Genomic DNA, 14,537 nt, shown 5'->3' with positions numbered 1-14,537 from the left:
TGCCCATGCTGTGGTATAGCAGTACTAGCAAGGGCCCTGCTTTCTGAGGCCTTGTCTACAGTGGCATGTTTTGTCACCAAAACCTGCCCTTTAGTGTTTACAGTATAATGTGACTTTTGTTGAGGAAAAAAATACCCAGTTTTGGTGACAAAATAAGCCTTCCACCCTGGAAGGGACTTTTCCCTTCCCTTTATTGTCAACAAAGATCTAGCGTGAACTCTGCTGTTTGGTTGAGAGAACTGGGTTCCACTAGTATTCCACAATGCTGACCTAATAGCTCTGTGCAGTGTTTTGTGATCTCTTCTAAGGATGTAAGAGACTAGTTGACTATCCCAGTACCATCTCTGAGGAGGGCAGGAGAGGTCGAGGCACAGTGGGAAACAGCGTATGCGGGAACTGAAGTAGTCTGTTTGTTCTGCTTCTGCTGCAATTTTGCTTTTGGAATGTACAGATGCTTGCATGCAGGGAGTACGAGGCCAGCAGAGGAATCCCTGTTAGCCCCACCACCCTGCAGGGCTCTTGCTACAGTTCAAAGGCCAGATACCCTTATAGACTAATCAAATGGTTGATAAAAAGCCTATCAACTATTCAATTAGTTAATCTAAATTTAACATCCCTAATCTCTGCTGCCTGGCAAGCATGCCCTTTTCAAAATTTCAGGAAGTATCTGACAGCTGAGTGAGTTGCTCCATTTGGGGACCAAAGAACCAATCCTTGGAATGCTTCTGTTCTACCTGCTGCTGGAGGAGGAGGGCAGGTGAAACCACTGTGCTGCTTTGACATGCCTCACACACACACAAAGCAGCTCTGGCTTCCCACAACACTGCACTGTGGGATGCTTATGTCAACAGGCTGCTAGTAATGTGGCCCTGGACTGCCCACAACAGGAAGCAGAAAACCTGGGTTGAAGGCCTGGTTTTCACTTTCGGCGATTTTTGCACGGCCACACGTCTCTTGACAAACCTTCCCAGCGTGGAGACAGCCCGAGCTGTGCGCCTCGCGTTCCAGGCATTGCCACGGGCCGCCCACACACCAGGCTGGCCAAGGCCGACAGGGAACAGCCCAGGCAGCCACTGCTGTCAGGACACGGGAACAACGGCCGCCCCACATCCCTGCTGGGGGGGGAGGGGGGAGCTGTTGAGCCTCTCAACTCATCCCGCCAGACATCTCCCTCCGCCTCCCCGCAGCCGGGACTCCCTGCGCAGCACCTGGCCGGCAGCAATCCTCAGCCTCCTCCGCCAGCGACTGCTCCGAGTCCCAGAACCCGCTCGGCGCCTCTCGTCTCCGCCCCCGCCGCGCCCACCAGTTCCGCCCCAGCCAGCATCACGTGTCGTTGGCCTACGTGCGGCCCTACTGGGGATCCGCCGGTGAGTGACGTCAAACGAGCAAATCGCTGCGCCCGCGCCGGCCGCCTCAGCCTATGACGGGGCCCGGGGCGGGACTTCTGCCGCGCTCCGGCTGCGCGTCTGTCGGCTGACGGGACAAACCCATTTGTCATGGAGTCGCTGTAGATTGGTCCCTGCGCTCGGCCCGCAGGTAAGAGCTGCCTTTGCCGCGGTCGGTGATGTGGGGAAAGGGGCGGGCGGCGCTTGGGCCTCCCGGCCTGCGCAGCCGCCTCGCTGGCCCCTGCCTGGGCTTGTGGGCGCTGATGGACCCGTTGCGGGTCCGGGGCTGCGCGCTGGTGTTGCGCATCGAAGCCGAGCTCCGAGCGGTCTCCCCCCAGGCAGGGATGCTGGCAGCCCACCCGCTGGAGCGGTTGCTCACTTTTACTTCAGCTTCCCTTCCCTCCCCCAGCCTGGAGCGAGCGCAGGGGAAGCAGAAGAGAAGAACGAGCGAGAAGAATCAAATGATGCCAAAGCGCCCCTGATTACACCTACAGCCCGGGTGGGGGTCCGCGTCTGTGGGTCTTGCGTGTGGTTTTCTTCAGAGCTGCCTGGCTCGGGATGCCGCCCCTACTTATGATGTAGTGATCATCTGTGCTCTTCCTGGGGGCATTTCTCAGCTGTGAAAGGGGAAGCAGGTCCTGGCTGTATAGTCTCACTTAGTGCCACCAAAACTATTAATAAAGCGATCCAGACAAACTGGTTGGGATGTACAGACTCTTTTCTGTCTAGCCCAATCCATGCTTTGGTCAACAAAATTCTGACAGTGAGAACTGAGTGTTTACCATTCTTCACAGCTATTCCCTTGTTAGGCCCCTGGTGCTTTTTTAAGTTTTCACACCCTACAAAGTGGGGAGTCAGGCTTCATTCTGGGGCTGATCTGGCTATAATGCAGATTCAGATCTGATGCAGTGTGATAAAAATCGATGCACTGAAATGCTGGAGGGAGACTCTAAGAATATTATTAACATTAAGTAGCTAAGATCAGTTGTCCTCTATTCATGAAATTGTAAAACCAAGAAGCCACCGGGAGCTTTTTAAGAGCAATTAGAATATAAATGAAATAAGTGTTCTAGATACTTACTGTTTCTAAATATTTTCTTTACTAACCATGAATAGCAGCAGAATTTACCAAAATGCACACTGAATTACAAAGCTATAGACAATGGGACAAATTCCTGGTGTAAGGTTGCTTAAGTTGAATTATGTCAGTGATGAATTTGTTCAAATATTAGCCAGTTCACTTAATGATTTTTCATGATGTGTGTACATGTAAGTATTTTTATCCTTCCCTCTGTGGTAAACTGAGGTAATAGGAGAAGGACTTATTTTAACGGGGAGGTCTTAGTCTGTGGCCCATGCTTTTAATAGCTAGTCCCTTGGACCAACCGCTCCTCTTTACAGACCTTCTCCACTCCCATTAGCACATTTATAGGGGGGAGGGATAGCTCAGTGGTTTGAGCATTGGCCTGCTAAACCCAAGGTTGTGAGTTTAATCTTTGCGGAGGTGATTTGGGGCAAAAATTTGTCAGGGATGGTACTTGGTCCTGCTGTGAAGGTAGGGGACTGGACTCAATGACCTTTCAAGGTCCCTTCCAGTTCTAGGAGATAGGCAATCTCCATTTATTTATTTAAAATTTACAGAGTTCCCTTCCTGTTTATAGCTTCCCTGTTGCAACTACAGCAATTGCTTACATGAAAATTAATATTATGAAGATATTTGTTTCATAATTATCCATAACGTAACCTAGTAGGTTTGAATAAGAAAAGCAGATAGTTCTCTGCCACCCACAGTACGCACCATGGGGAGCACCAGTGGCTTCTGAATGCTGATTTATATGAATATTAGAAGACTTACTTGGCATTGCCTGGGCCCTTCAGAGTAGGGGATTGGCGGTGTGGGGGATGTGGAGGGCAGGGCAGGAGGCTGGGGGGTGTGCAAGAGTGAGGGTTTGGGGAAGAGAAGGGGCTCAGGGTGGGGGGGGTTCAATTTGGGGGACTGTCTTCCTTCCCCTCAGTACAGCAACCAAGGGCCAGGGAAGAGGGGTTTGGGGCAGGGGTGCTATTTACTCCTTGAACAGCAGTCCCTTCCCTTTCCGTGTTTTGGAAAATAGTCCCATTCCTGGCCCTTCCTGTTTTCCTGACACAAGTGCTGTCTTGCTTTAAGTTAGGGTAAGAGGAAGCTGAATACCGAATTTGGTGGCCCTAGCTCTTATTGTTTAGGAGGAGTTCTTGAACAAACAGATTCACAGACAGACTCATTCCCTAATAGAGAACAGCTCATCTACAATTATGCCTTCTGTAAATGCTGCAGTATTCTATGTTTGGTAAAGGGAGATTATGCAGAGGTTCCATTCACGATAAGGATAAACTGTTTGCTTGAGGCTACGTCTATACTACCGCAGAAAGTTGAACTAAGGTATGCAACTCCAGCTGTGTGAATAGCATCTTTTGAAGCTTCTGCAGGCAAATCTCCCAGTGATTTGGGATGCAGGACTGCAGATTCTGTAATGTAAAAACATACATTTGTGCAGTTCTACAGCTAGAAAGCTGGAATAAAGGAGGAACGCAGCCCCGTGGCTACAAGGCTTAGTGCACTCCTGTGGAACTGTGCTTCTGGCCCCTGGCCTTTGGGGGCACTCCACAATTAAGGATGTTAAGTAGTGAGTAAATGACTAATTGTGTAGTAAATACAAATTGTATTGAGTATATGATTAGTTGATAAAGGGCATGCAGGCAGCCCAGCTCCTATTACATTTAAACTGCAAAGCTGCAGCTGGGGTAAGTCTGGGATCTGACGTGAGCCAGGACTATAGCAGTCTGGACTGCTGTGCCTCTGCCTCTCCTGCCGCCCCCCAGCTTTTAAGCCAGCACCCCCCAGCACTGATATAGAGGGAGCAAGGGCAGGGGAGGGAATACAGGTAGTTGACCTAACTACCCAATAAGTCTAGGCTTATCAGGTAGTCAACTAATCGACTACTCTTTTACATCTCTATCCATAATACATCCCGAGTTCCTCTTCAGTCAATACTGGCCTCTCTGCTGCTGTAGAAGCAGAGCCCAACAGAGAGACTAACGTTGACCTCCCCTGGTCTGGCAAATTCCCCTGGTTCAGGATCAGCAAGAGTGCTGGTTGAGGAAGATCCAGCCTGAATAACATTTAGAGGATAGAACTGCAAGTCCAGAATCTTGTACTCTGTTCAGGTGACTACACAACAGCTTATGTGCCCAAAATTTGGTACCCAGTATTGAAAATTGCAGCCGCGATGACTTTACCAAAAGTCACATACAAGATTACTGTGGACTCAGTGCTAGATCCAGGAGCAACGTTACTTATTTAGACGAGCTGAGTACTCATATCCCACTGAAGTGCCTCTTTAACTGAATTTTTAACTGGTAACACTTTACTGTTTCACAGACATGAGTTTTAACACATTTTTGCTAAGCTTTTTTAGATCTTTTGAAAGTGATAAAGTGCAAAATATCACTAAGGGTGCATCTACACTGCATTTTAGGTTGAAATAAGATACACAATTTGAGCTACAGAAATTGCGTATCTTATTTCAATGTTATTTCAAAATAAAATAAATTGCTGTTCTGAAATGTCCCTTACTTCTTGTGGAATGAGGTTTACAGGGACATTGGAATAGTGAGCCCGTTATATTTGAAATAGTGCTGCAATGTAGACATAGCCTAAGAGAAAAATATGAGGCACTGTTAACTAAAAAACAAATAACGGTTTTCTCATTTTGACCAATTATTATTATAACACAAAATTACTGTAACTGAAAGAGTTTAAGGGAATATTACACCGTATTATAGCATTTTATCTATAGGTAGTTTTATTGCTTCCATATATAGTCAGTAAGTTTTTTCTCTGCTGTTTGTGCAAGAGCTATTGCTAGATAGAGTGTCAAAGGCAGATAAGGTACCTGCAACTCCCTTTATGTCAAAATGAAATGGATTAGGTTTCATGTTGGTTGTATCCCGTTAATTACCCCACAGCAGGCTGTAAAGTTCTATGAACCATAAACTGAACACTTGAAGATCCTTTTCTACTGTGTTTCTATAACACCTTCTATATCATAAACAGTAATATGTAAGTCTAACATACAACTAGAAAAAACAGTAACTACATGTTCAGTGTGACTTAGCTATGATGCTGTTGGAATATTAACTTTTGCAGCAGCAGCACATTTATATTGTGACGGATGAGCTTTCAGTGAAAAAGATCCAAAGATGGCTTTAAATTGTGAGCTGAGCTAGATCATTGGTACAAATTAGATTAGTGTAAGGGCTGCTATAGTTTATGGTGGCTTTCAACACCTTTGTTCTGTGGCTATTCCTGGAGTCCGATCATCTGGGGATGACATTCTGGTCACACCTCCTCCTGGCCATGTCCTTATTGGGAAAGGCTTGCTAGGGGAACAGTAGCATCCATCTTCATGTCAGCTTCATGCTGGAGGAATGTCAGAATTTGCCCAGTGTTGTTATGTGATCATATTTGCCATCCCAACCTTCAAAGGATTTTTGTTTTTCATGTTCAAGTATTATCTTGTGTTTGATCACATGGACTTCTCTAATGAAAAACAAGTAAACCCTTGTATTAAAATGTATTTTCACACTCATTCAGTAATTTAAACTGAGATAAAAGTTTCTCCACAAAGGATTAATTCTTTACTCTTGTTATAGACTTAGCCTCATATAAAACCAAGTCACTTCTCTTGATCTATTAACTGCTGACTTTTTTTTTAAAAAAAGTCTATGGTCCAGTTGAGTGTAAGTATACCATAAAGGGGAACCTTGTGTGGCCCATTCATGTTCTCTTTCACATGCTGAGTGCAGGAGCAAGCTAGTAAACTGATCAGTAAATCCAATGTTAGCGGTATGGCATAGTTTGTCTTTTGAAAGTTTTATGGAGTAAAAGAAGGAGAAAAACTTTAGTGACATCAAAGGGGAATAGTGAGGGTATAAATATTGTTATAATGTAAGTATACAAAAATAGTCCTCAGTTAATGATGTTGATAGGAAATTAAAACATTAGATGTTATTTTTGTGGAACATATAAATTGTTAATATGGGGCTATATTAAATCAGCCTTTATGAAACAGAGCTCCCTCTGATTTCAGAGAGAGTCATTCTGTTTAAAAAATATCATTAATACAATGAGTCATGGAAAGCAAAGCCAAATTTTAAAAAAGTTTTCTTTCAAGTTCATCATGAATAATTCAGAAGGGAAGGGGATTTTGGATTTATGTAAGAACAACAGACTGTGGACACTTCCCATTTTACTTAGGTCCTCCAGAAGACATCGTTCCATAATTACTGCCTCCATTTCCAACTCTACTTCCCTACCACCTCTGTTCCCATTTTTGTATTTTCCACAGTCTTTACTTTTCACGTAATTTCTTTTTAGTTTTTCATTTAACTCATTCAGTGGGGCTAACAAAGCATATATTCAGTGTTTAAATGAGTCACCAATAAGGAACAGAGTAGGGATGTAAACGAGTAGTCGACTACCCAATAGGCAAAAGTTTATTGGGTAGTAAACTGAAGTATCAACTCCTCTCTCTTTTCCTCCCTCACAGTTTCTGAGAAGCAGCAAGGTGGGGGGGGGGGGGGGAGGGAAGACAACTTAAATGCCTCTATCAGAGGCATCCGAGGATGATAGGGGAGGCTGCTCGGGTAGCAGCCCCTGTCCGCGGGGGTCCGAGCGGCTCCCCCATTGCAGACAGGGACTGCTGCTACCAAGCAGACCCTGTTTGTGGCAACTCGAGCTGGCCTTGCGCAGGGGCTGCTCTGGTAGCAGCTCCTGTTTGCAGCAAACAGAGGCTGCTGGACTCAGCGCAAGCTAGGACCGAGCAATCCCAGCTTGTGCTGGTCCGGGATGCTGCACCTCTGCATTTTAAATGAAGCAAGAGTCCAGCGGCTCAAACTGGCTCCTGGAGCTAGCCCCACTGCAGTTTTTCATAGCAGTTCTTGTCGACTACTCATGTAGTCAATACAAATTGTATTGACTACATGATTATTTAGATAACTGCAAGTTAACATCCTTAGAACAGACTCCATAAACCATAGCGTATTATTATGTTATGTATACCATAGCTCATGCCTTTTCAACAATGGTGGGCATACTGCAGCCCATTGGGGTTCTGTTTGTGGCCCATGACACATTTTATTTACTATTGCTGACATGCAGAACTCCCATATTCCACTGGTTTCTGTCCACGTAGGTTTTTTTCCTACCAGTATTGCTAAAGTGACACACAAAGGAAAGCATGTGAAGTGAGGTACATGCTGATTGCAGACAACGTTGATTGGGAGAGATGTGCCTTTCTTTGCATCCAGTCAAAGCAATGTGTGGTTCAGTTGGTATGTCCCACAAATTCTAAGTATGCAAGTACAGTTAGGAAAACTACCCTATCTTGCAGCCTACTCATGGCCCACTCGCTTGCCTAGAGAGGTGGTAGGGAAGAAGGCTGGCCACCACCGCTTTACAACCTAAATATTTTTTTTTAGTATGCAATTATTCATTAAGGGTATGTCTACCTTGCATTCCTCTATCGAGAGAGGAATGCAAATGCAGACAAACAAAATTGCAAATGAAGCGGGGATTTGAATTTCCCACACTTCATTTGCATAATTGTGTCTGGCTGCTTTTTCGAAATAACCCCGTCTACACAGCGGTTTTTTTTCGAAATCGGGTATTTTGAAAAAGCGGCCGGCTGCGATTAAGCAAATGAAGCACAGGAAATTCAAGTCCCCACTTCATTTGCAATTTCGTTCGGCTGCATTTACATTCCTCTCTCGAAAGAGGAATGCAGTGTAGACATACTTTTATACAATTAGGGTATCAACTCAGATTCGTACCACATTGTATTAGGCACTATACCAGCATTTAGTGTAAATTATGTTTGCCCTGAAGTGTTTACAGACTAAATAGTTATGTCAGACAGAGGTTGAGAGAAAGGAAAATAACACACAGAGGCTATGTCTACACTGCTGGGTTCTTGCACAAGAACGGCCATTCTTCCGCAAAGCATCCACACTGCCCGCCCGCTCTTGCGCAAGAAGTTTTTCAGTAAAGCGTGGGAAGAGAGGGCTTCTTGCACAAGAGCAATGCTCTTTTCTAACAAGTGTAAGCCCTCTTGCGCAAGAGCTCTTGCGCAAGAGGGGAGTGTGGACACGCAGCAAGGGTTTCATGTGCAAGAAAGCCCTATGGCTAAAATGCCCATCAGAGCTTTCTTGTGCAAGAGAGCATCCACAGTGCTATGGATGCTCTTGTGCAAAAGCACATATCAGTGTAGACATGTTCTTGCGCAAGCATTCTTGCACAAGAATCCACCAGTGTAGACATAGCCAGAGTGACCAGAGAGATGTTTGACAAATATAAAGCTTGTTCTACTTAAAAAAAAAAATCTTATCAGAACTGATTATACATACTATGCAAGTACATGAACTTTTCCATTCCAGTTATTTACGGTCATTAAAGATATATTACATGAGTTTAGGAAAGCCATAAATCTCATAACAGGCCTGAAACAGGTGGGTTAGTTATTCTTTTCACAGCCCCATTGGATTTACGGGAGGTGGGGAAAAGCATTTGCAAATGACATAATGACATTTAAGGCCAAATCCTACCCTTAATATATGATCAGTTCCATCAGTGTCAATGGAATGACTTGTTTGAAGGGTCAAATTCTACTTGCTTAAAATGTTATCAAGAATTATTTAGAGTCAACTGCAAGTAATATGGTAGACTGTGAAGCTGAAAGGCACTTTAGGAAAGTACAAGCTTTTGTATTGTTGATAAAGAAGTTGATAATATGCAAATACAGCAGCTCTATGGGGACTAAACCCCCATTTCATGTTAAATTCAGGTTGTGAGGTACTGGACCACGAAAGGGGCTTTTTGGCTGAGGACTGACTACAGCCGCTCCCTGAGTTAAGACCGTTCGCACTTATGACCAAAGCTCCCATGGAGCGGTCGTAAAGGCGGTCCCCGAGTTACGAACGCAACCTGCGCTTACGAACAGCACAGTCGTGTGTAACTCAGTGAGGTCCGAGTTATGAAAGGATCGAGTTATGGCCAAGTGTTTGTTCCGTAACTCGTTTGTAACTCTGAGGCTGTACAAACATTCAAGGACACAGCATTTGTGTTGTGTGATCAGCTTGATCATGAAATCACAAGAAGCTTAGTACTGTCAGAATTAAAGGACTGCAACTACTGTGCATAAATGATTTAGGACCTACTCCTGTTGCTCTTTAAATCAGGGTAGATTAATTTAAATTAAGGCAATTTAAATAATTTATTTAAATTACCAAGAAAAATTGGTTTAAATCAGGTTTCCTACTGACACTTCATATATTTCTTAAACAACGGTGCAAAACTGATCTTTAAAGCATGCTAATTTACAATTCAGTTGAGCATTTTACAACATCCAAGAGGGTATTCTTTTTGTGACTCTTTTTTTTAGATAACTTGATTTTTATTCATTTCGGAAACACAACATAACACTCATCTGTGTCAAGCTGCAGATGCAGCAGCAGTTCATTAGGAATGGTAAAAACTAAATCACACACAAAACACAAGAGCACTTATATTTTATTAAACTAAATCTTAAATGTTACGTAAATGCAGTAGTCTCCTGAGTTGCTGGCTGATGGATGTCCTTAATCTCTTTTTTTTTTTAAATTTTCAAATTGTATTAAATAATGGACAAGTACTTTAGAATACGAAATACACAGGTCCTTAAAACTTCTACAACTAGCTCTCATCTTCCCCACTCCCATTGTCCTTTTGAGTTAAACTGAAAGAGAAATACGAGTTTTCTTGCTTTTTTCCAACTCCCAGTCAATTCCTTAGATTTGTCTGAATAATACCAAACAATGAAAATATTCTCTCTGTGCCTGCAGAAGAAGCTACTGCTGTAAAAAGTTGGCTTCAACTGAAGGAACTCTGTTTCAAGGTGGCTGGCTGGCTAATGATTCCCACAAATTCAGGGGAGTGAATTTATTCAAAATATCGTCTGTACAAATGTATTGATTATATGGTTTTGTTCTAGTCCTGACATTTATTATGACTGGCATAATTGAGGAGTGATTTTGAGATGCCCATGCCATGGCAGCAGCATCATCTACTAGTTAGGCATCTACTCTTATATCAAGGTGTGACGGAGCTGCCGGGCTCTGCACTCCAGCGGCAAGCACTGCACCGGGGAAGGCAGGGGTGCCGCCGGCAGATCATAAAGCCGCTGCCGGGCTGAGGGTGCGCAGTGAAGAAGCCACCCTGCTCCTTAACCGCGTGGCTGGTACTGGACTGGGAGAGCACTGGGCGGCACTGCAGCAGCAGGGCGGATGTACAGACGCAGTCAGGCAGGGGGACAACAACCTGGCAGTACCCGCTCTGTGCTGCCAGCGTGTTGACGCATGGCACACGGGCGTGGGCGGAAGGCGACCAACGTGGTGCTGTGGCGCCATCTTTAAAAGCAGCCTGCCACAACCCAGAAGGGAGAGAGGAGGGCTGGAACGCAGTAGAGGAAGGAGCAGGGAGGTTCCGGAGAGGGAAGGCGAACGTGCTGTGACGGGCTAGGGTGCGGAGGCACAAACTGACAGGAGGTACTGGAGGGGAAGGACTAGGTGGGTAGGAAGTGGCCTGGGGCATTAAAAGACACTAAACCCATTTCTAAGCGACTGAGAGACTAAAAGTGCGGGGGATAGTGCAGTTGGTCAGGGGCACCAAGACTCGGGTGGTGATTGTGGGCAACCCGCCGCCTAGGGCACGGGGCACGTGCCCTTACACAAGGGTTAAAGAACATTCACGAGAAAATGAGATGGAGTCAGTGTTTGACCCATTTGCTGCTTTATTGTTTGTAATTTAACTGTCTGGTGAGGTATTTCTTTCATCAAAGTCCCTTGAAGTGCCCAGAGAGACATTTTCACAGCATTGGCAATGCAGAAGAAATTTTTCTGAAGTACAAGGTTCTGGTTAATAGGTTTCAGTATACTGATCATATCCTATACACTCCTCTTTAATTCAATGTTAGATACTTTGGATGAGATACTTCCACTTCCATCTATTTAACCATGATTTTCTTCACAAATTTTTATGAGAATAAGCCTATTCTTAATAAATTGTTCAAAAATCAACCACAGAATTCCATAGAACATTTTGAGGGAGAATTAGTTTGGATCCTCCTGCTCTCTTCAGTGAAGCTGAACCAAAATGGTTATTAGGAAGTATTTTGAGATTTTCACAACATTTTCTTTTATTCCTGGATAAGACATATTTTAAGTCTTTGGCTAAAATGTGCATTAAATGGGCATTGCAGCTCTATGTTATTAAAGTGCATACATCGTTTTCTTCTAAGTATCTTCTCATCTTTGCCATGTTTGCAGCATTGACTGAGACAAAACTTCATACATGACACTTCAATATTTGTTCACAGTTTTAGTTTTCAATTTCACATCTTTTAAATATTCTGTTGTGTAGACATTTCAGGTACGTCTACATAGCAGCATTATTTTGAAATAATGTCAAAATACTGTCAAGTTTTAGGACTTCTTATACCGACTCCTGGAACCCTAATTGTATGAGGAGTAAGGGAAGTCGGAGGAAGAGTGCTCTATTTTGAAATAAGTGCTATGTAGACACTCCCAATTTCAAAATAAGCTACCTAATTACGTAGCTCAGTTTGTGTAGCTTATTTCAACTTAAGCCCTGCTGTGTAGACACACCCTTCCTGATTTATCTATTTTACTGAAAGATATGCAATCCATATGCAAGTGCCTGGCATATCCCTGCAGCCCCTGAGAAAGTCAGAGCTGGGGGTCTCCACGTGCTGTCCTTGCCTGCAGACACCACTCCTGCATCTCCTGTTGTCTATTGTCGCACAGACACATATTACTGGCTCATTGTGTGCATTACTTCACCCATCAAGGCTTAAACTGGCAAATTGCCCCTCAGAACTTGAACAGTACGGAAGAAATACTCTCTTATACTCTGCATCTAGCAACCTTCCACAACTGTCTGCTCTCCCAGGTGGAGAGTAGCTTGGTCATAAGGTCTCAGCTATGTCAATAAATGTGTTTGTTTACAATGTGAAAAAGATAGCTTGTGGTATAAATGCACCATGAAACTTTTTTATGTATCATGGTGTCTTGTTGGTATTTGCTGGTCCTTATTACAACCTACTCTTGGTGGTGGTTTTACCGGATGAATGAAATCTTTTGTTCCTACTGACACTCTGTTGTCTGAAATATGTTTGGTTGCAGCACTTAGGGATGTTAAGAGGCGTGTAATTCATTAATCAACTACTTAATTTTGTCGACTACACAATGAATCGATAAGGGTTAGCGCTGCAAGCATTCAGTCCTGGCTTGTGCTGGGTCCAGCAACTACCCCCGCTCTGGCTCAGTATTTTAGGAGCCAGTGGGCAAGCAGCCCGCCTCAGTTCTGACTCGTGCCAGGTCCTGGGAGCTACCCCCCACTGTGGCTCTGCAAAGAAAGAGAGAGAAACTGAGGAACTTGCCTTCATATGCAAATTTGACACATTTAAGGAAGCATTGAACAAAGAAATGAACTGGATGGGCCGTTCTATTCAACACCCAAATGACATCAAAAACTAAGTTCGGGCACATACAACCCAACCTATTAGCCTCATTTAGCGTGGACACTTTAAATTGAAAAGGTTTTTTTTTCCCTTTTCCTACCCTTCTTTCTTTTTCTGCTATTTTTTGTACCTCTGGACCCCTTGCTCCATTCATTTGAAGAAAGGGAGTGTGCCCAAGAAAGCTCATGATGCTATCTACATTTTTGTCTCAGAGGGTACGGCTAGATTGCGGGGGGTGGGGGGGAGTTAACTTCACTGCATCCAGGGAACGCGTTTACTCTTCTGCTTTTTTTTTTTTCCTACAAGGAAGAAGGGGGCTTCCAAAAGAGATTTCCCCCCCCCGACATTTGGCCCCGTCTAGACTTGCCATATGTCGGAAAAGCTTCTTCCGACAAAAGAATCGGAAAAAGGTACCTTTTTCCAACAAAAACTTGTAGTCTAGCTGTATCCTAAGAAACTGCAGGACTATTCGTTGTTTTGTAAAATTCAAGAATAGTAATTATTCTGAATTCTTCTCACTATTATTTGGTTAATCATTTACATTCTGTTCAGCAAGGATGCATTTAAGGTTTAGCTTAATAAAATATAAGTGCTATTGTGCTTGTGTACGTGATTTTTTTCCATTCCTAATGTATTTCTGCTGCTTCTGCAGCTTGACACAGGTAATGAGTATTATGTACTATTAACTTGATTTTTATTAATTTAGGAATCTAAAATATTACACAAAATATACCCTCTTAGATGTTGTAAAGTGTTTTACTGAGTTGTAACATGTTTTAGTGATCAGATTTGCACCATTGCTTAAGAAACTAGGAAACTGGATTTAAATCAATTATTTTTTCTTGGTGATTTAGATCAATTATTTTAATTGCTTTGATGTAAATCAGTCCTCCTTGAGTTATACTGAAGTAAATGGGAATAGATTTATGGCAGCACCTTTAAGGTCTGTGGCCATGATGTTGCAAAATAAGGGGCATCTATTATCGCTCTCTATATAAAAAAGTTTTTTTTCCTGCCAGGCAACGATGACTAAAGTGGCCAGAGACAGGGGGGCTGGCAAGTGTACCGAGCACACAGCGCAGCCTGCTAGTGTAATATAAAATAAGGAAATGATACTTGTGATTGGCAATTCTAGATTTCTTACTACATACTTGGGTGAAATTTCTTCAATATATTCCCAGATAAGATCTCTCATAGCTTCTAGGTGCAAGACAGTTTTTATGACACAAAAGTGTAGGGAAATATAGGAAGCTGTATGTGTGCTGAATAATGTCTTCAGCAATTTTCTTTCCAGTTCACTCTAATGTTCCTTTCTATGCTGCCTCCATCCCTTTCCTGTATATTTCTTCTCCTGACAACGTCTTAACGAATTCCACTGGCATGCTTGGCCCAGGACTACCACTGCATAAGCACAGAACAAAAATAATCCTATCCAGCCTGTGCCTGTCTTTGCAAATGTTAATTTAGCCTGCTGAGAAACAGAATTAAAAGCCCAGAACTTTCAAGAAGCAAGAATCATAGAATCATAGGACTGGAAGGGACC

At 43.5% G+C, this 14,537-nt stretch overlaps 1 protein-coding gene across 2 annotated transcripts in view; it reads left to right on the top strand.

Moving 5' to 3' along the window:
- Nucleotides 1-1,381: 1,381 nt before the first annotated feature.
- Nucleotides 1,382-14,537, top strand: part of RNF13 (ring finger protein 13) — a 107,298-nt gene continuing 94,142 nt past the window's right edge. The window contains exon 1 of one of the 2 annotated variants that reach the window (XM_006115934.5): nucleotides 1,382-1,536. The gene's annotated coding sequence lies outside the window, so the exon portion shown is untranslated. The remainder of the gene's footprint in view (nucleotides 1,537-14,537) is intronic. The other variant, XM_025181159.3, reaches the window with a different exon arrangement.

The sequence above is a fragment of the Pelodiscus sinensis genome, chromosome 10 (assembly GCF_052426305.1).
Source record: "Pelodiscus sinensis isolate ZL-2025 chromosome 10, ASM5242630v1, whole genome shotgun sequence".
NCBI lineage: Eukaryota > Metazoa > Chordata > Testudines > Trionychidae > Pelodiscus > Pelodiscus sinensis.
This window is presented reverse-complemented; position numbering and strand designations above follow the sequence as displayed.